At 39.9% G+C, this 20,677-nt stretch overlaps 1 protein-coding gene across 3 annotated transcripts in view; it reads left to right on the top strand.

The window, feature by feature from the left end:
• Positions 1 to 855: 855 nt before the first annotated feature.
• LOC119524579 (zinc finger protein OZF-like) overlaps positions 856 to 20,677 on the top strand; it is a 52,671-nt gene continuing 32,849 nt past the window's right edge. Inside the window, exon 1 of one of the 3 annotated variants that reach the window (XM_037823278.1) lies at positions 856 to 1,123. The gene's annotated coding sequence lies outside the window, so the exon portion shown is untranslated. Of the gene's footprint in view, positions 1,124 to 16,131; positions 16,280 to 20,677 lie in introns of those variants that run through there. The other 2 variants (XM_037823275.1, XM_037823276.1) reach the window with 2 other exon arrangements.

Genomic DNA, 20,677 nt, shown 5'->3' on the forward strand with positions numbered 1-20,677 from the left:
ATGAGAAAGGCAATTTGATGCAATAAAACTGAGCCTTAATATGTTAGAAAACTGTTAGACCCCCTGTATTGCATAGGTCATTTCTTTAAAAGTGAAACATAAAACCACTGGCATATTTTAGAGAAGGAAAACTCATGCATGTGGCATCACCATGTGGTAGTTCCCATATTCACTGATATTCGCTAATTATTATTAACTCAAAATAAAACTACAAAAGAGATTTTAATAGATCAACAAAAGGCTTTTCTCTCAAATCTTAAGTCTTTCCAGAGTCTGTTTTCCCGGTTGCAACGCTGAATTCCAAGCTTGGGACTGGGTCCACCACCTGGCAATTGCACAGAGCAGCTTTTCCAAAACCACAGATGACCACACTGAGCCTTTTAAAAAAGTTCAGGAACTAAGGGGACTCTGCCTGCAGACCCTTCCAGACGGATTGGCTTCACAGGCCCCATCAACTGGGTTGGAGTTCTACCTACTGTGTTTGATCGTTGTGTCAGGAGGAAAGTAAAAATGCTGCCAATTTAGCAAGAACACACCATTCATAAAACATGACTTTTTACACATGTTAAAATGCAAAGGATATGCATATATGAAATATATGCGGTTATTTAGTCACTTTTCTCATCGTGACAGTTTAGGGAGACGGGCTTCTGCGGCTGAGTAATCTTTCAGCCAGGGAAGGGATCGGCCGTTCTTCTCCCCGCCTCCCCGGTCAGAGTGCACAGACGACAGCAGAAGCGCGTTCCTTCCTCCTTTTACTTGGCCCGTGGAAAGGCCTATTATCGCGAGAGTTCCGTATTCCCGGGAACTTCCGCCAGTTCTCAGATCGCGTGAGACCACAAAGGGAGCAACAGCCTGGGGCACGCCATGCGGCAGTGACGCAAGTAAGATGGCGACGGCGACTTAAGCGAGTACGTTGTTCACCTCTCGTAATTGAGCTCTCGGGAGTCCGTCGTTCCCGCAGGCCACCCCTCGGCTGGCGGGAGCTGGTCGCTGGCCCGGCTGCGGGCGGAGGGCTTCCCAGAGGCGCGGCGGCTGCCACCCGGGCCGTGTGAACCCTGGCCGCCCTTCCTCTAGAGTGGGGCGGGGGAGTGCCCTGGCAGCACCCGCCCGAGAATACCAGGTAAAAGTTTTTAATTATGTTATTTTATATTTAATCAGTGAAAACTAATTTGTATAGATATTGCTGTTCTAATTATACTGCATTAAAATTTCAAAAAGATAGTAGGTATTAAAATTGTGAGCAGTCGCTCACATATTCTAGGTGATTGAAGGTACTTGTATATAGGCCTATTGGGTTGCTAGTTCAACTCTTCTTATGGATCTTAGCAGTTTACATGCATTTTTCTAATTTGATGTAAACTTCCCAAAGGGGAGTTAATCTTCCTTTGAAAGCATAAGAGGGTTGTCACGTCATAATAAATCCCGCTGGAAACCTTTACGTACATCAGACAAAATTCTATGTACTTAGAACGTGCTAACTCATAATTTCTCACAAAATATTACATACGAAATAGTCATAATTATTATTCACGTTGGTAGATGAGAAACCTTAGGCAAAGCGAGGATAATCAACTTGACGAATTCTGTCAGTTAATAAAACCTGCCGCTCATGCTCATCCTTGGTTGAGTTTATTCCTAGATATTTGAATATTTGAATCTTTTAATTGCTTTTGTACATGGATTTTTATTCCTTCGTTACCCGCTCAGATAGCTCATTGCTAATTTATAGAAACCCCATTGATTATTTGTGTTGATCTTGTATCTTGCTACTTTGCTGAACTTGTTTACTAGCTCAAGTTGCTTTCTTCTGTTTTTTTTTTTCCCAGAATTTTCTAACTGCAGGGTCATGTCATTTGCAAGGAGCAAATGTTTGACTTCTTCCTTTCCAATCTGGATTCCTTTTCTTTTTTTGCCTAATTGCTCCAGCTGGAATTTCCAGTACAGTGTTGAATAAGAATAGTGAGAATGGGCATCCTTTTCTTGTTCCAGATCTTAGAGACAAGGCTGTCAATCTATCCCAACTGAGAATGATGTTAGCTCTGAGTTTTTCATATGTGCCTTTTATCATGTTGAGGAAATTTCCTTCTGTTCCTATCTTTCCAGGTGTTTTTATCTAGAAAGGATGTTTGATTTGTCACGTGTTTTCTGCATCAATCAAGATGATTTTGTGGTTTTTCCTCTTTGATTTGTTAATGTGGTATATTATATGAATTGATTTTCTTGTATTGAACCTCCCTTTCATGCCTGGGGTAAAAACAACTTTATCATGGAGTATCATTCTTTTACTGTGCTAGTGGATTCAACTTGCAAGTGTTTTTTTTTGAGGATTTTTCCATCTATATTCATTAGAGAGATTGGTCTGAAGTTTTCTTTTGTTGTAGTATTATTGTCTGGCTTTGGTAGTATGCTGATGTTGGTTTCATAGAATGACATATAGCAGCCCTACTTTAATTTTTGGGAAGACTTTGAGCAGGACTGGTATTCTTACTGAAATACTTATTAGCGTTCATCTGTGAAGTCATCTGGTCCTGGGCTTTTCTTGCTGGGAGATTTTTTATTACTGATTCAATATCTTATTTTGTGATTGTTTTTTTGACATCTTCTATTCTTTTGTCAGTGTAGGTTGTCCATGTGTTTTCAGGAAGTTGTCCACTTCATCTAAGTTCTCTAGTTTGTTGGCATACAGCAGCTCATAGTATCCTCTTGTGAGCTCTTATTTCTGTGAGGTCACTTGTAAGATAGTCCCTCCCATTTCTGATTTTATTTATTTGCATCCTCTTTTTTTTCATTGTCAATCTAGCTAAGGGTCCATCATTTTTATTGATTTTCTCTAGGGATCAACTTCTGATTTTGTTGTTTCTGTTTTGTTTTATTCAGTTTTATTGAGTTATTCCATATCATTCAGTCATCCGTTGTGTACAGCCATTAATAGCACCATCATATAGTTGTGCATTCATCACCTGAATCTATTTTTTGAACATTTTCTTTATACTAGAAAAAGTAAAAATAAGAATAAAAAATAAAAGTAAAAATGAGCTCCCAAATCATCCCCCCACCCTAATTTTCTTTTATTTTTGTTTAGTTTTGTTTTTTAACTTTCAGAGAATTAAAAAACAAACAATAAAAAAACGTTTCAAACAAAGCCAAAAGAAAGCAATAAGAAAAAACAAACAACCTAAAATAATTGCATTGCTTCCCACCATGTTTTTCATTTAGTTTTTGTCCCCATTTTTCTACTCATCCATCTGTACACTGGATAAGGGGAGTATGATCCATGAGGCTTTCACAATCACACTGTCACCACTTGTAAGCTACATTGTTATACAATCGTTTTGAAGAGTCAAGGCAACTGGGTTGCAGTTTGATAGTTTCAGGTATTTACTTCTGGGTATTCCAGGACATTAAACCCTAAAAAGGGTTACCTATATAGTGCATAACAGTGCCCACCCGAGTGACCTCTCAATTCATTGGAATCTCACAGCCACTGAAACTTTATTTTGTTTCATTTCACATTCCCCTTCTGGTCAAGAAGATGTTCTCAATCCCATGACGTTGGGTCCAGATTCATCCTCAGAAGTCAAATTCTTTGTTGTCAGGGAGATTTACACTGCTGGGCGTCAGGTCCCACATAGGGGGGAGGCCAGTGAGTTCACCTGCCATGTTGAGTTAGCTGAAGAGAGAGGGCCACCTCCAAGCAACAAAGAGGTACTCAGTGGTGAGACTCTTAGGCACAATTATAAACAGGTTTAGTCTCTCCTTTGCAGTGAAAATCTCCCTGAGGGGAAGCCCCAAGAAAGAGGGCTTGGTATACCAAACCGCTAGTCCTCAGTGTTTGTGAGAATATCAGCAACAATCCAGGTTAGGAAGTCCTACACTCACACATTTTCCTCTAGCTCCTGCTGGGGCCCTGCATATATATTTTTATTCTTTGCCCAAATTACTTTGGGATGTGTTGCTATTTCACACTAACCTGTACAAACCTACCAGGTCTCACTTCTTATTCAAAGGTCCATGTCATTATGGTATTTGAACAAACTGTATGAGTAAATTGTTTAAGAAATACAGAACCTGCAACAAATAATCATCTTTTCCTTTGGTCTCACAAGAAGCTGAAGTTTTAAAATACATCCTTTAGCCAAATTTGCCTTTGTCCTAACTACATCTGCTTCATTCATAACTCCAATTGAAGTCTGGACTCTTTCAGCTTTTTTAACAGTTGCTGTATGCACTAATATTGGCAATCATATCTGTCGAGCTCTAGCTCTGAGTTTCAGGTGTCACACAGTTACCTAAAGATTCAAGGATCAATCAGGTTATACACAAAAATATCAGCGTCTCCAAATCTGAAGATAGCCATTACAGTTCAGGATTAGATTTGACTGGTATAAGCTCTTACAATCTAGGGATCAATACAGTAAGCATTCCCCTAATAATCTGTGCTCTAAGATTCAATTCTGAGTTTACACATTGTAGTTAGACCATATTGGTGAGGCATTATAGTGTTTGCATTTGGTTCTGGCATAGTTCACTCAAAATGCTGTTAGCAGCGTCCATTCATCTTGCTGCATTGCGTGTCTCACAGCTTCACTCCTCCTTGCAGTTGCTCAGTATTCCAACGTATGTACACACCACAGTTCACCATTCTGTTCCTCAGTCGATGTTCCCTTAGGCCACCTCCACCCTTTGCAAATCATATATACTGCCTCCATAAACTCCAGTGTGCAAATGTCCATTCATGTTCCTGCTCTCAGATCTTTGAAGTATATGCCCCCTAATGAGGTTGCAGGACCTTATGGCACCCACATACTTAGTTTCTTGTGGAATCACCACATTCTCCTCCAGAAAGGCTACACCATTCTGCCCCCTCACCAACAGTAAATAGGTACATCCCTCTCTCCATGTTTTCCCCAGCACTTTTATCCCTATTTATGTTTCTTCCTACACTGCTATAGAGCTATATTCACATTCCATGCAGTTATCCATAGTGTACAAACAGTTGTGCACAGTATCATTGTATAGTTGTGCATTTGTCACCACAGTTAGCACCTGAGCATATTGATTACTATGAAATTTCATTTTAATTTTTTGAGCAAATACCAAAAAGTGTAAAAACTAAATTATCATATAATACAATATAATAATAGGGTCAGATGATACCAATACCAAGAATCCCATACCCCTCCGTTATATCCCCTCTCGTACACATTTACCTTTGGTATACTGCCTGTGTTGTATTTAATGGAAGCATATTACAATTTTACTGTTGACTATAGACTCTAGTTTCCTTTGGTTGTATTTTCTCCCCATGTGTTCCCCTTTTCAGCACTCTGCATCGTTGACATTCATTTGCTCTCCCACGTGCAATAACATGTTTATATTTGTACATTTAGTCACAATCATTGACCACTCCAGTTTTTGCTGAGTTAAACAGTCCCAGTCTTTATCTTCTATCTTTACCTCAGGTGTCATACATGCCCCAAACCCACCTCTTTCAGCTTTACTCATGGACATCTTTGTTCAGTGTACTTACAATATTGTGCTACCATCACACAGTATTATGCTATCTATTTCTGGATCTATATAATCAATCCTGTTGAACATTCTGTAGTCCTTTAGCATCAAATGCCCAATCTCCACCCTCTTTCTGTCTCCTGATAGCATGTGATATCAGCTTTTAAATCTCAAATTTGCTCATAAATGTTAGTTTATGTTAGCAAGACCATAAGTATTTGTCCTTTTGTTTCTGGCTAACTTCACTTGACATAATGTCCTTGAGGTTCATCCACCTTATTATATGTTTCATGTCTTTGTTCTGTCTTACAGCTGCATGATCAGAGTTTTTCACCTCTTGTCTTTCTGTTTCTTGCCCTGCCTCTATGTAGCCTTTTGGTGTGGTGATCTCAGATCTGGTCAGCCCCAGTCAGGTTTTCATAGTCCAGAGACGCCCATGTCTCGGGAGGAGGTTATGGAGTTTCCTTGAAAATGAGACCCTCCTGTGAGGCTTTAGACTCTGTGCTTCTCCTGTGCTGTCCAGCAGGTGGCTCTTGCCAGCCCACAGATCCCCACTAGTGTAAGGAGGCAGGGAGACTCTAGGTCTCCAGGTGACCCTGACCCTGGTGCATGGCTGACTGAAGCTAGTTTCTGAACTCCAACGCCTGGGATCTGAGTTTCCAAAAGGGCTGGGAAGTTATGGTGTTTAGTGAATTTTCTCTGCCACTAGACTTATTGCTTTGTCCCTCAGAGCTATCTTAGCTCTGCTCTTACCTGGGCCCAAATTGCAAGTCTTTGAGACTTTCTGTAGTGGGCTTCCTAGAATAATTGTTTTAGAAAAAGAGAAAAAAATGAAAAAAAGAAGGAAGAGCCCTGTATGGACTATTTACAGTCCTTGCATATCTAATGGACTACTGAAATGCTAAAAGCCCAGGAGTTGAGGGTGATTAAGGAACAATGGATCTAGCAGAGATAATGGCTTTTCAGACAAGGGCTCTCCCTCCCTGGATTTGCATATGTGTCTGATTCTGTTTGAGGACTGCCCTTCTCCATATTATGTTCACTGGACTCCAAAGTCTCTGTTTTTATTTTGTTTTCTTTTCTTTCTTTTTTTTTTTTTTTTTTTTGCTGTTTTGCTAGCCCTGTCTCCTCTCCACTGGGCTGACTGCTCACAGATTTTCTGGTGTCTGCTCTCAGTTTATCTATGGTTGCACCTTTCATTCTGCCTCCTGGTTCCCAGCACCAATGGCCCCTCTTCCCAGGGGACAGTGACTGGTAGGGAGGGGTGCAGGCCCTGGCCTTGAGAACTTACAGATTTCACTGATCTCAGCTGTTCCACACATTCATGAGTGTTGTATGAAGTTTGTTTTATCTCAGATTCCTCTGTGGTGTCCAGTCCATGCAGTTCCTGGCTTTCTACCAACTGCCGCAGAGGAGTAACTACAACCTGCACGTCACCGCACTGCCATCTTGCCCCACCTTCTTTCTCCCTCATTTTTGAATGACAGTTTTGCTGGATATAGAATTCTTGGTTGGTGGTTTTTCTCTTTCGCTATTTTAAATATGTGATCACTATTGTGATCTATTCTCTTTGGAGTACACTGTACTTCTTGAATCTGTAATTTTCTGCCTTTCATAAGAGTTGTGAAATTTACAGTGACTGTTTCTTCTATTATTCTTTCTGCCCCTTTTCCCCTCTATTCTCCCTCTGACACACCCATAACAAGTATATTTGTACACTTCGTTTTGTCACTTAGCTCCCTAAAACCCTGATCATTTTTTCCATTCTTTACACTATCTGTTCTTTTGTATTTATGAATTCAAATGTCTTGTTCTCCAATTCACTGAGCCTTTCTTCTGCCTGTTCAGATCTGCTGTTGTATCCTCCATTGTCTTTTTCATCCCCTCCATTATGCCCTTCATTCCCATAAGTTCTGCCATTTGTGTTTTCAAGCTTATGGATTCTTCTTTATGGCCATCCATTGTCTTCTTTATACCCTTTGTCTCTTTTGCCATATCTTCCCTCATTTCATTGAGTTGATTTTTGAATTGATTTAGGAGATTTGTTTTTACATCCTTATGTTTAATTAGTTCTTCCCTCAGTTCATTGAATTGATTTAGCATTATTTGTCTCAGCTCCTGTATTTTGGTTGAACTATTATTTTGTTCCTTTGGCTGGTCCCTATTTTCATGTTTCATTGTATTGCTCATTATCTTCACCTGTCTAGGCATCTCGTTTTCTTGAATAGTTTGTTATGGAGCTGATTTTCACTCTTTTATCTAGGGCTTTCCTTTTGGTTGGCTTTGTTCTCTAACCTTTGGTGTTCAGTTCAGCTTATTCTAGACCTCTAACTTAGGTTCCATTTAGTTGATCAAGATTTGTCACCTCTTGTTTTTCTGTTTCTAGCCCTGCCTCTATCTAGCCTTTTTAATGAGAGGATCTCCTCAGATATAGTCAACCCCAGTCAGGTTTTCCCAGTCCAGAGAGGCACAGGTCTCAGGAGGAGTGTATGGAGTTTCCCTGAGAATGAGACCCTCCTGTGAGGACTCTAGACTCTGTGCCTTTCATATCCTGTCCAGCAGTTTGCATTTGCCAGCATGCAGCTCCCCCACCAGTGTAAGGTGGGTCAGTGCCTTTAATTCTGTGCAGACTCTGAACCTGTCAGGGGCATGGCTGACTGGATTTGGTATCTGAGTTCCAGCCCCTGGGGTCTGGGTTCTTTTAAGTTGGGCTACCAATTGAGCTGGGCCACACTGCCCTTTTCCTGGAGGAGTTATGCCCTTTGGGGACTTGTCTCTCCCACTATGTTGATTGCTTTGTCTGTCAGATCTATTTCAGCTGGGTCTAGAGAGGTTTTCTGTAAAGAGCTACTTAGAGTAGTTATTTTAATGAGAAAGAAGGAAATAAAAAGAAAAAAAAAATGTTTTTGAGGCCTTTCCCCAGTGTTAGTATGGATTATTTAAAAATGTGTTCTTTAGGGTATTGTCTCTTTCACTTGGATAGTTACTCTTCAACAGCTTTAATTCCTCCCTTGCTAGGAGGCTATAGAAGTGTAAAAAGATGAGGAGTCACAGAGCAATATAAGAAGAGTGAGAAAATACAGAAAAAAATCCCAATCCTTTTTGGAGCCTTGGAATGGGTGCCACTTCTATGTGCCCCCCCTTCCCAATGTCTAGTCCTTCTCTGACACCCTGGATACCCCCAACTCCAAAAGTTAATTTATTAATTTGTTTATTTGTTCTGCATTTAAGGCTGCATTGAGCCCTCCTTCTAGCTGCCAGTAGATTATTTCCCTTCAGGGAGCCAGCTCTAGGTTCATCCAGTGGCTTTAATTCTACCCTTGCCAGGGGACTATTGAAGTCTAAGAAGATAAGGAGTCAGATAGCAGTAGAAATCAGGGGACAAAATGTAGCAAAATAAAAGAAAGAAAAAAACAAGTTTTTTTGAAGTAGCAGATTAGTTGCATGCTTCTATGGGCCCCCACTTTCTGCAGCCCTGCCCTTCTCTAACAACCCAGACACCCCCAACTCCAAATGTTCATTAAATAATTTATTAATTAATTCTGCAGTTGAGTCTGGGTTGACCCCTCCTTGCTCCCAGCAGATTGGTTTATTCCCCTACAGGGAGCCAGCTGTAAGACTCCCCATGGGGTCTGGGTGGGGAGGGGTGCCAGAACCCTCATCTGGGGAACTTAGAAAATTCCAAATTCTGCTGCAAACTCAGCTGTTCCCCTCACTCCAGGGTAGTGTCTGATGCATGAGTGGTCACTGGAGACCCCAAGAATGCTGTTTCATACAGTTCCTGGCTAATTACCAGCTGGCTGCCCTAGAGGGGTGACTACATTCCACATATCAGCACTCTGCCATCTTACCCCACCATTTCTCTGTTGCTTTTTTGTTCTCAAATTTCATTTATTTTTGTTCTAAGCTTTTTCATCTAATTCCTTCTCATTGCTTTGAGTTTGTTGTTCTTTTTCTAATTCCTCCAGATGTGCAGATGTCTTTGATTTTAGCTCTTCCTTTTTTAATGTAGGCATTTAGGGCAATAAATTTCCCTCTCAGCACTGCCTTTGCTGCATCCCATAAGTTTTGATATGTTGTGTTCTTATTTTCTTTGCCTCATGATATTCACTGATTTCTCTTGTAATTTCTTCTTTGAACCTCCATTTAAGAGAGCCTTGTTTAGCTTCCATAAATGTGTGAATTTTCCAGTTCTCCTCCTATTATTGACTTCCAGCTTCATTCCATTATTCTCAGAGAAAGGACTTTGTGTAATTTCAATCTTTTTAAATTTATTGAGACCTGATTTGTGATCCAACGTGTTCTATCCTGGAGAATGACCCATGAACACTTCAGAAGAATGTGGGTGTCCATGTGGACGTCCAATCAGTGGACCAGTTTTCCTTGTGCAGTGGTGACCACCTGCTCTGTGGTTGTGGTTTGTGCCCTGTGCAGTTTGGCAGGAAAGAGGGCCCAGTACTCCCAGCCATTTCCAGGGTTGCTGCTGTGAAACTCTGGGCCTGAGCAGGCATCCACCCCTTCAGCTCAGAGTCCACTCAGTCCCTCTCTGCTGTGGACCCACAAATCTCTGGGTTTGGTGTAGGACTCCTGTTACTTTCATGCATTCAGTTCCCCTGCATCTCAACTGTGTACCCATTTGGCTTCTGTGGGGGAGGTATTGTGCTGTCTCAAGCCAGCCAAATCTGGGGTTCCCTTTAGGAGGCTCTCAGCTGCAGTGCTGTGAAGGAGAGGCTCAGCCTACTTCAAAGATGGTTGTGCATGGTGTGGAAAATAGCCCACTTCCACAGTCATCTGCTTGCTGCAGCAGCTTCTCCCTGACTTGGGGGTCTTCAGCTGTGGGGAGTGCAAATGGCTATCACCCATGCTAGTTACCAAGGCATGTGCCTGGGATGTGGAAGGCACTCCCAGCTGCTCTTGACTGCAGCTCCTGCTGCCATCTCCTTGGGCACTCCCCGGGTCCCACTCTGACTGGCTGCAACCTCAGCACAACTCTGGCTGCTGTTTATCCAGTGGCTCTCTGGATCAAAGACTTACATGATTCCTAACTCAGGCTCTTGGCCTTTCCAATTGCTCAGTCACTATGAATTTATAAGTCCTTGCCTAGCAGGTGGGTTCCTGGAACTGGAATTCTGGAGCACTTTCTGTCTTTTATCTAATGTTTTTCATGGAGGAGAGTTTTCTCTGTCCCTTCTCATTCACCATTTTGGATACTCAGTCTCTAGCATATCTTTTTTTGCTCTTGAAAGTCATACTAATTCAACTTCTATTTCATTGACAACTTCAATAGGAAAATAATGCAGTGTACTGGCTGGTAGAGGTAAAAATATATTAAACTTTTTGAAGTAAAGAAGATTAGCATGGTTAAATCATAGTCTTGAAGTTTGTGTGAAACTAGTGGCGGTATATTTTTATTTCTTTACCCAGCCCAGGACCAGAAGCCATTTTTTCCAGGAGTATGGAGGATGTTAAGATGTTGCTGTATGAATATATATTTTTCCCACAAATGAGCCTTATACTTTTATAAACATAACTTACTCATGAAAGGAAAGAAGGAAACTGCCTTTTTATTTCTCTTTATTTTGTACGTATTTAATCATTGTGAAATGTCTCAAATTCCTGCTGTTTATGTTTTGGATATTATCTTGTCTGCATAATGTGGTGACCTTTCCACAGAGTTATCTAGAAGTCCAGAATTATCAGAACCAGATTTTAATTTGTGCTATCTCTGTGTCTACAGACAAAAAAAAAAAAAGATTCACAGGAAATTGTTTGGATCTCAGAACTCTATGAAACAGTTCATGAATTGGATAATGAGCTAGTTTGAAGCTGTTATTTACCCCAGAAAAGGCCATATTCTTTTAATCCATCCATATGGGTACTCACCTATTATGGTTGAGTCCTAGTTGAGTTGTGACCCAGCTCATTCAAGGTGGGTCTTAATGCCCTCAGTGGAGTCCTTTATGAGAGGATAAAGGACAGGAAAAGCCCAATGAAACTTAAGAGACGAAGGCCCCAGAAAGCTAAAAGAGGACCCACAGAAACTCAGAGAATGAGAAGCTGAAAGCAATGACACCTGAGCACAAAGACCAGCAGACACCAGCCATGTGCCTTCCCATGTTACCCAGGTGTCCCACATGCTAACAGCCTTTCTTCAGAGTCCAGGTAGCATCCTGTTGATGTTGTAATTGGATATTTTCACAGCCTAAGACCTGTAAATTGTAAGTTAATAAATTCCCATTGTTCCCATTGTAAAAGTAAAACCATTTCTGGTATGTTGCATTCCTGCAGCTTTAACAAACCATAACAGTTTTGGTTGGAGAAGTGGGGGGCTGCAAGATGCAAATACCAAGAATGCTGGAATGGCTTTATAAAGTATAAGGGGAAGATCCTACAAGAATTCTAAGGGGCTTGATAGAAAAGACCTAGATTGCTTTGAAGAGACTCTTGGTAGAAATATGGACTCTAAAGATACTTCTGATGAGGCCTTAGAAATGATGACTGTGTCTTTACCAACAGGAAGAAAGGTGATCCTTGTTTTAAAGTGGCCGTGAATTTGGCAAAATTGAGTTTTGGTGTCAGATGCAGGACAAAATTTGAAAATGATGAACTTGGATACTTAGCTGAGGAAATTTCCATTCTAAATGTGGAAAATGCACCCTGGTTTCTCCTTGCCGCTTATAGTAAAATCTGAGAGGAAAGGGATAATCTGAGAACTGAAATCTTGGGAACAAAGAAATTGGAAACTGATAGTTTGGAAAATTTTGAACTTTTGAAAAGTGAGTCCCCAGAGAATAGTGCCCCATGTGAGATTTAACCAAACCTGGAACCAGTCAGCCATTTCAGTTCATGTCAGGGTTGGAGATGAAGTTATCCAGAAAGGATTTGTGGAGAGTCCTATTGTGTGATGGTTGGGACCCTCTGTACTGCATGCACAACCAACAAATTTTCTGTGATATCTGTATGAATGGAACCACTGCTGGTCTGGACTGAAAGGGTGAGCAAAGGGACAGATTGAAGGAAAAATAACCTCCAAGGCAGAACCACAGGAACCAAGGTCTGGAGTCGAGCCAGGAGAGCGGACTCACCCACACACGTGGAAAGGGAGAGTTTGCAGAAGGCAGGCCTTCCTCCTTATTATTCAGGAGAGTGCTGCTGCCCCAGGCCTCAGAGAGGGTGGAGCACATTCCCCAGGGATTGGGGAGAGCCTGGTCACCATTTCAGTGGTTTTTTTTAATTTATTTCATTGAGATATATTCACATACCATGCAGTCATACAAAACAAATCATACATTCGATTGTTCACAATACCATTACATAGTTGTGCATTCATCACCAAAATCAATCCCTGATACCTTCATTACCACACACACACAAAATTAACAAGAATAATTATTAAAGTGGAAAAGAGCAATTAAAGTAAAAAAGAACACTGGGTGTCTTTGTTTTTTTCCTTCCCCCATTTTTCTACTCATCCATCCATAAACTAGACAAAAGGGCATGTGGTCCTTATGGCTTTCCCAATCCCATTGTCACCCCTCATAAGCTACATTTTTATACAATCATCGTCAAGATTCATGGGTTCCGGGTTGTAGTTTGATAGTTTCAGGTATTTACTGCCAGCTACCCCAATTCATTAGAACCTAAAAAGGGTTGTCTATATTATGCATAAGAGTGCCCACCAGAGTGACCTCTTGGCTCCTTTTGGAATCTCTCTGCCACTGAAGCTATTTTATTTCCTTTCCCTTCCCCGTTTTGGTCGAGAAGATGTTCTCCATCCCATGATGCCAGGTCTACATTCCTCCCTGGGAGTCATATTTCATGTTGCCAGGGAGATTCACTCACCTGGGTGTCTGATCCCATGTAGGGGGGAGGGCAGTGATTTCACCTGCCAAGCTGGCTTAGCTTGAGAGAGACAGGGCCACATCTGAGCAACAAAGAAGCATTCGGGAGGAGGCTCTTAGGCACATTTATAGGAAGGCCTAGCCTCTACTTTGCAGCAACAGTCTGCCCAAGGGCAAGTCCTGTGGTAGAGGGCTCAACCCATCAAACCACCAGTCCCCTATGTCTGTGAGCATGTTAGCAACCATCAAGACCACCTGACTGTTTTGAAGGGGCTGAGCCTGTGCCCTGGAGATGGCAGAGATTTTGGCTGCTACCCAGATGCTTGAGGAGGGTGGGGTTGAAAATATTGCAGATTGTTGCTGCCTTGACATGGGTAATCATGAAAACATTAGAAATTTATCAATCACAATGGGAAGACTTGCCGAGTCTACTGCTAGAGCTACAGCTACACAGCAACAATCATTAGATTTATTAGCTCAACTTGATTTAGAATTGTTGTCCTTGACTACTTACTAGCTGAACAGGGAGGCATTTTGCCATTGCTAACAGCACCTCTTGTACCTGGGAAAACACCTCTGAGGAAGTTGAGACACAACTGCATTAAAGTCTTCCTCAGGGCCTTTTAAAAATCTTTTTGATTTCAGTTAGTATAAAACATTAGACTTGTGCTTAGGAGCATAAGAAGAGATAGGCATTTGGGCAGTTTATTAGTCATAGTACTTATTATGGTCTCCCTTGTGCACTGTTTTCCCTTCACATTATTACATGGGGGTATGCAGCTACTTGTGAACCAGCAAATGCTTTCTTCATGCCTGGAACAAAAAAAAAAAAAGATATGAACAAGGAAAAATTGACATCATCATGACCACCTATGAGTGCAACATTAAAACTACCTGCAATTACTACTCCAAGACCTTAGGCATTAATGGAGAATCATTCTGAACAGCAAAAATTTTCATCACAGCTGTCAATGGCTAAGAGCCAGATCTAAATGGGGGTAATTGTTAAATATATTAAATTAGGCTTGAGATGGAGCCCCTTGTGCTAAGCCCTGTGTAAGCAAACTGAAGCTTTCCTAAGTTCCTATGTCTTGTAATTGCCTGTTCTCCCAGTACCTGAAACCTGAGACCCAAATCATAACCTCCTGGTTTTGTTTTGTTTTGTTTTGTTTTGTTTTCTGTAGCTTAGTTCCTCTAACTCTAAGCTAAGCCAAGGAAACTTTCCTGTACTAACATATAAGATTATTTTTAAGACATCCTTGTTCTGCCTGCATAAGCCTTGGTCTTCATCTTTAGAGCTCCCATTTTATGGATTGGATCCTACCATTTTGGTTTGCTAAGGCTTCCAGAATGCAATATACTGGCAGTGTATTGGCTTTTACAGTGGAGATTTGTTAACTTAAAATTTACAGTTCCAAGACCATGAAATATCCTAAAGGCATAAACAGGATGATACCTGGATTCTGAGGAAAGGATACCGCTGTCACATGGGAAGGTACCTGGTGATGTCTGCTGGTCCTTCTCCCATGGGTTCTGGTTTCAGTGACTCTCTCAGCTCTTCCAGGGGCTTTTTCTCTCTAAGCTTTCTCCAAACTTTTCTGGATGTTTCTCTCTCTTTGTTTCTCTCTGGGTTCTATGGACATTTTCTTTTACCCTCATAAAGGACCCCTCATAAAGGATTAAGACCCACCTTGAATTGGTTGGGTCACTTCTCAATCAAAATAACCTAATCAAAGGTCCTCCCCACAGTAAGTGTGTACCAACAATTTACTTCTATTTTTAATGGATAAAACTCTTCCTTTCATTGGAAATTGTTTTTTTTCCTAAGCAATTACTTCCATGGTAAGTAATTCACCCTAACATATAGGTGATAAACTTTCTGCAAAAGATGTCTTGATGAAGGAAAAAGAAGGTACTCAAATGAGACGAAGTAGACACCTAAGGGAAAAAGCTGATGGTAAACCCAGGGCCTGGGCACTAAAATATGCTTTGCCTGATATCTAAAAGTATATCTTATGTACATACTTTTTAAAAGGCCCTTCTCCAGAATATCAGGCTATGGGTTCTTGCCCAAAAGGAAGCAGCTGTTGACGCAGATGTGATCTTGTTCTGTTATTCAAACCAAAGGCCCACTGTATAGAAACAGGTTAGTATTGCTTTAATGGTGGCAGATGAGATATTTGGCTTGTTTATTAGACATAAATGAATCTGCTTTTTTGAGAGCAGCTCTTGATGCAGTGTCACAAATCCGATATAAGAAGAGCAGAATGTGTATGTTAGTGGATGAAAAAATGCATATGTTAGTGGATGAAAAATGCTAGTATGTATGAGAAAGTCATGGAAATATACAGTATTGGAATTGTGAACTCTGAGTAATTTCTATTTTTCTTCTGAGAATATAGATGAGGGGAATAGTCCAATGAGAAGTTACAGATTGATTATGAAGTGCTAAGGGGTTAGGCAGGAGACCAAGTGCTTCTTGACTAGACATTTACTAGCTATTAAGGCAATTTGGTGCCCTGACAAATATCTTACCAAAACCTCCTCAAATAAGATAGCCTGGCAGAACAGTGTGACTCCAGTCAAGGTAATGCTTTTTATAGACCCATTACTACAAATAATATCATTTGTCCTTAGTAACTGAGGGTCTGTCATATTGGGAATACAAATGAGGAGTCAGTGGAAATTGATTTATATTGTGAATCTTTCTTAAAGCCAAGGTTTTAAATCTGAAAGTGAACATGCTTATTTTTTTCTTTTATTTTATGGCTTAACAAGAGATTATTGGCTCATGGTTTTGAGATTAGGGGAAGTCCAAAATCAAGGTGTCATCAAGGTTTTTTCCAGAAGACTGGCTTTCTGCATTCTGAGGCTGGCTGCTGGAGATACCTTGTCCTTGGCTTTCTATCACATGGACACACATGGTGATGTTTTCTTTCTCTTCTGTGTTCTGTTGACTTCCAACTTCTGGCTGTTCCCTGTGGCTTCTACTCCTATATCCAATATCCTTTGCTTATAAGGACTTGGCCATTTTATGTAAGGCCCATCATTCACTTTGAACATCCCTTGACTATTAACATCTTCTAAGGTCTTATTTATAAATTTGGTTCATACAGGACCAGGGATTGGAACTTGAACTTGCTTTGTGTGGAAGACATGATTCAATCCCCAACAAATGTCTTTCTGTGTCAATCAGATGAAAAGTCAAAGTTCTTCTAACCACATACAGAACTCTAATTTTGCCTGTCCATGCTTATTACCTCATCTCTCACTGCCTTTCTCCTCACTCTGATCCAGCCACACTTAAAACTTAGTATTCTTTCTGTGTTCCAGGCACAGTCTCACTGAAAGCATTTGCACTGACTGTCCCTCCCTCCTTTTGCTCTGTACCTGTTCCTTTAAGTCTTTGATGAATTGTCACCTTCTCTATGTGGCTTACACTGACTTCTTCATTTCAAATTTAAATCGCCCACCCCACCCCTACACTCCCAATCTACTTTATTCTATTCTTTTCCTCCAGAGAACTTACTCATTTTCTAAAATGTGATAGAATTTATTTGTTTAAAAGAGTCATTGTTTATTTTCTGTCTCACTAGAATTTAGCTACATATGTAGCTACTTCTTTCTGGTTTGTTTACTAATATTTCCCAGACATCTAGACCAGTGTATGACACATAATTGATACTCACTAAATATTTGTCAAATGAATTCGGTAAACCAAATAATTAGATCAGAAAAATGCATTCCTAGAGTCTGGTATATTTCACCCCATCCTATTTTTTTAAAACAAATTCAGTTAGAATTTCCTTTAGAGAAGCCAATTTGCAATTTGGAAAACAACTTGGAAACAACATAGATTAAGCAGTTAAGATATGGTGGTGGTGTTGGACAACCTGGAGTTGATCCCTGTAAAAACTATTGAGATCACTGTATGGTGAAATAACCATATAGTTAATGTGAAAAAAAATCTTGACTTCTCAGTTTTTTCTCCAGTACTTGTTTCTCTCAAGCATCAAAACCCCATAAATATGGCCATTCATTTTATTCTTTACGAAGGCCCTCTTTTCAAGATAAGGAATCATATCTCCAAATCAAACTATAGAATTCAAGTGTTCTCTATTTACATGTCTTTCTCAAACATACCAGCAATTAAATTATAAAAATTAATCCATTGGAAGTAGATTTAAATTAGATGGAAATGGATTGTTTTCCATTAGTGGCAGTAGCCAGATAATAGTTGAGAAGCGGGTGAGAGTTGAAGAGATTATTTAGATTTTTTTTTTATCAAGGAACAGGGCTGTGAAGAGAAAGAAAACCAGGAAATAAGTTAGGACATCACTTTGAGTAGGGAAATGAAAACCTTTGTTTATAATAGGATAGATGAAAATGGAGTGTATGTGCAGAGGAGAAAGAGAGGGCGTATAGGGAGAAGTGGAACATGAAAGACAGTGCAGGCAAAGAACTTTTGAAATTAGATCTGAAGAGGCAGGGAAAGAGAATCTAAACCCCCATAGAGCTATCAACATTGAAAACAAATACCTTTTCCACTGCAGTGGGACATAGGACACAAGATGGGTATGATGCAGGTAGACTTGTATGAAGGAGGGCCTGAAGTTGAGGCAGCTTCCAAAACATGGCCTCTATTTCTTCCATGGATTAGGAAGGAAAGCACTCTGAGAGTGAAGAGGAAGGTGATAGGTGTTATGTGTGCATGCATTCCCTTATGCATTTATTCAGCAAGCACTTGTGGAATGTTGCCATATGCCAAGCCCCATGCTTGGACTAGGGAAAGTGGCCAGAAATGAAATACACAGTGGAGTGTGTCAGACCATTCTACTATGAATCAATGAGGCAGCCACAAGGAGAGGCTTTAGCAGAGGAAATTCTTAAGTTCTGCACTGCAACATCCAAACCACTATCAATTAACAAATGGATTCTAGTTGACTTGGTGATCAGTTCTGGGAGAGGAATATTTTCAATTTGTTGATGAATTCAAATAATAGGATGAATAGTACATCCAGAAATATTTATCATTATGTATACAAACACAGGTTAGTATGTATGCATACATTTCTGTTCTGTCAGCAGAGAGAGCCAAGAAGTAATCATACCCCAAATAGCAATGAGCATACCCAGCACTCATATCTTGGTTTCTAATACCATCTCCAGCAGAAGGAACTAGAACTTTTTGGAGACATGACTGATATAGGATTGGGAAAGGGAATAGAAAAGATTATCATGGAGCACTTTTGGGTGTCACAAAATTAGGAAGTGCTCCAATGTGTATGCACATGCACAATGATGGTGTGAAGTTCATGGGACAGAGTGCTAACTGAAAGAGTTCCCAGTGGCTGAAGCAGGAACAATCTGAGCAACAAAAGAAATAAATTTTTTGATTATAACCCAAAGTATTAACTAATATCCATGGGTCCCTGCTGATATAACTGAATGAATACATAAATGTCAGAATAGACAGATTTCTCATACAGAAATAGTTCAAGTGATTTATATAAATATTCTCCTCTCAAGGAGGTAGAGCAGAACTCTTCCCCTTACATGTGGGTTGTGCATAGTGATTCCTTCCGAAGACTGTAGTATGGAAATGGGGGAGAAAAAAGTAACTTTAGAAACACTGCCGCAGCCAGATGGTCAAGTTTAACAACAGTGATGAGTTGGACTGATAGTATATACCCTAAATATGATGTGATGAGAATGGGATTTTATCTTTGTAATCTTCCCCCAAGCCCCAAATCCCAATTTAATTATGAGAAAAACCTTAGACACATGCCAGTTTAGGGATATTCTACAAAATATGTAACCAGTACTGAAAACTCAAGTTTATCAAAAACAAAGTCAGGGAAGCTGTTATAGCAAATAGAAACCTATGGAGACATAACTAAATGTATTGTCATATCCTAGATAGGATCCTTTTACAACTAAAAGATGTTCGATAAAAACTAAGTGCATCTAAATAATATATGTATTTAATAATGAATCAATATTAGTTCATTCATTGTGATAAATGAACCACAGTAATGTAAAATGTTTATAGGGGAAACTGGTGAGTGGTATATGGGAACTCTGTACTGTCCTCTCAACTTGTCTGTTAGATTTGCACTATTGTAAAATAAAAAGTTTATAGAAAAATAGAAAGTCACTTTTTATGTGGCAGGCCATATACTCTTTCATAGTTATGAAGTCACTCAGATATCAAGAGATGAACACAAATTGAATTAGTAAAAATTTTATCTATAGAGCACCTTCTTTGTAGAGACTCCTAAAGGCTAATGGAATATTTTCTAGTGTATCTCTCATGTCTTGCAGCACAGAAAGCAGGTGGGATTGTGAGTACTTGAAAATTGTCAGTATTTGGGGTTTTAGAAATCTAATGTCCCAGAAGGGATCACTGAGCGTAATTTTAATTACAGATGGAGTATCTTGGAGAATATAGCACATTTTATACTGAGAACAAATTTGACTTTCCAGGAATTTCTGAGCATGTAAAGGGATACATTTAAAATGATCCAGGGCATCAGAGTACTGTTTCGTAAATTGCTTCTCCCTCACATTAGCTAATGTGTTGGTGCTTTAAGGGTGATCACAGATTTGGAAATACTGGGCTGTAAGGATGGTGTGCACTGGGAAAAGAAAAAAGTTCAATGTAATTTACCATTATTTTGTCACTGTCATATTATTATATGCTTTTTTTCTTGTTCTGCAGCTTGCTTTTTTTTAATGCAGTTTTATTGAGATGTACTCACATGCTATATAATCCATCCAGAGTATACAGTGGTTCACAGTATCATCATGTAGTTGTGCATTCATCACCATAATTTTAGAATATTTTCATTTCTCAAAAATCAAAAAGTACACCCAAACCATCCCATACCCTTTATCCCCTCCTATTATTTGTATATTTTTATCATTATTTTATTACTTTTCTACCCATACACTGGGTAAAGGGAGTTTCAGTCACAGGGTAATCACAGTCACAAGGTAATCACAATCATAAGGTTATATGATTAGTTTTTATTGAATAACTTTTAGTTGTTTTTCAAGGATCCTATCCAGCATACCACAATATATTTAGTTGTTATGTCTTCATGGGTTTCTATTTGCTGTAACAGTTTTCCTGACTTTGTTTTTGATGCCTAGACAATTTTAAATACTTACACAATTATCACCAAGAATCAAGTCTACTGGATTACAGTTCAACAGATTCAGGTATTTCCTTCTATCTGTTCTAATATACTAGAAGCTGAAAAGGAATATCTCTATAATGTGTAAGAATAACCTCCAGATTGACCTCTCGACTCTATTTG

The sequence above is a fragment of the Choloepus didactylus genome (genome assembly GCF_015220235.1).
Source record: "Choloepus didactylus isolate mChoDid1 chromosome 11 unlocalized genomic scaffold, mChoDid1.pri SUPER_11_unloc2, whole genome shotgun sequence".
Classification (NCBI taxonomy): Eukaryota; Metazoa; Chordata; class Mammalia; order Pilosa; family Megalonychidae; genus Choloepus; species Choloepus didactylus.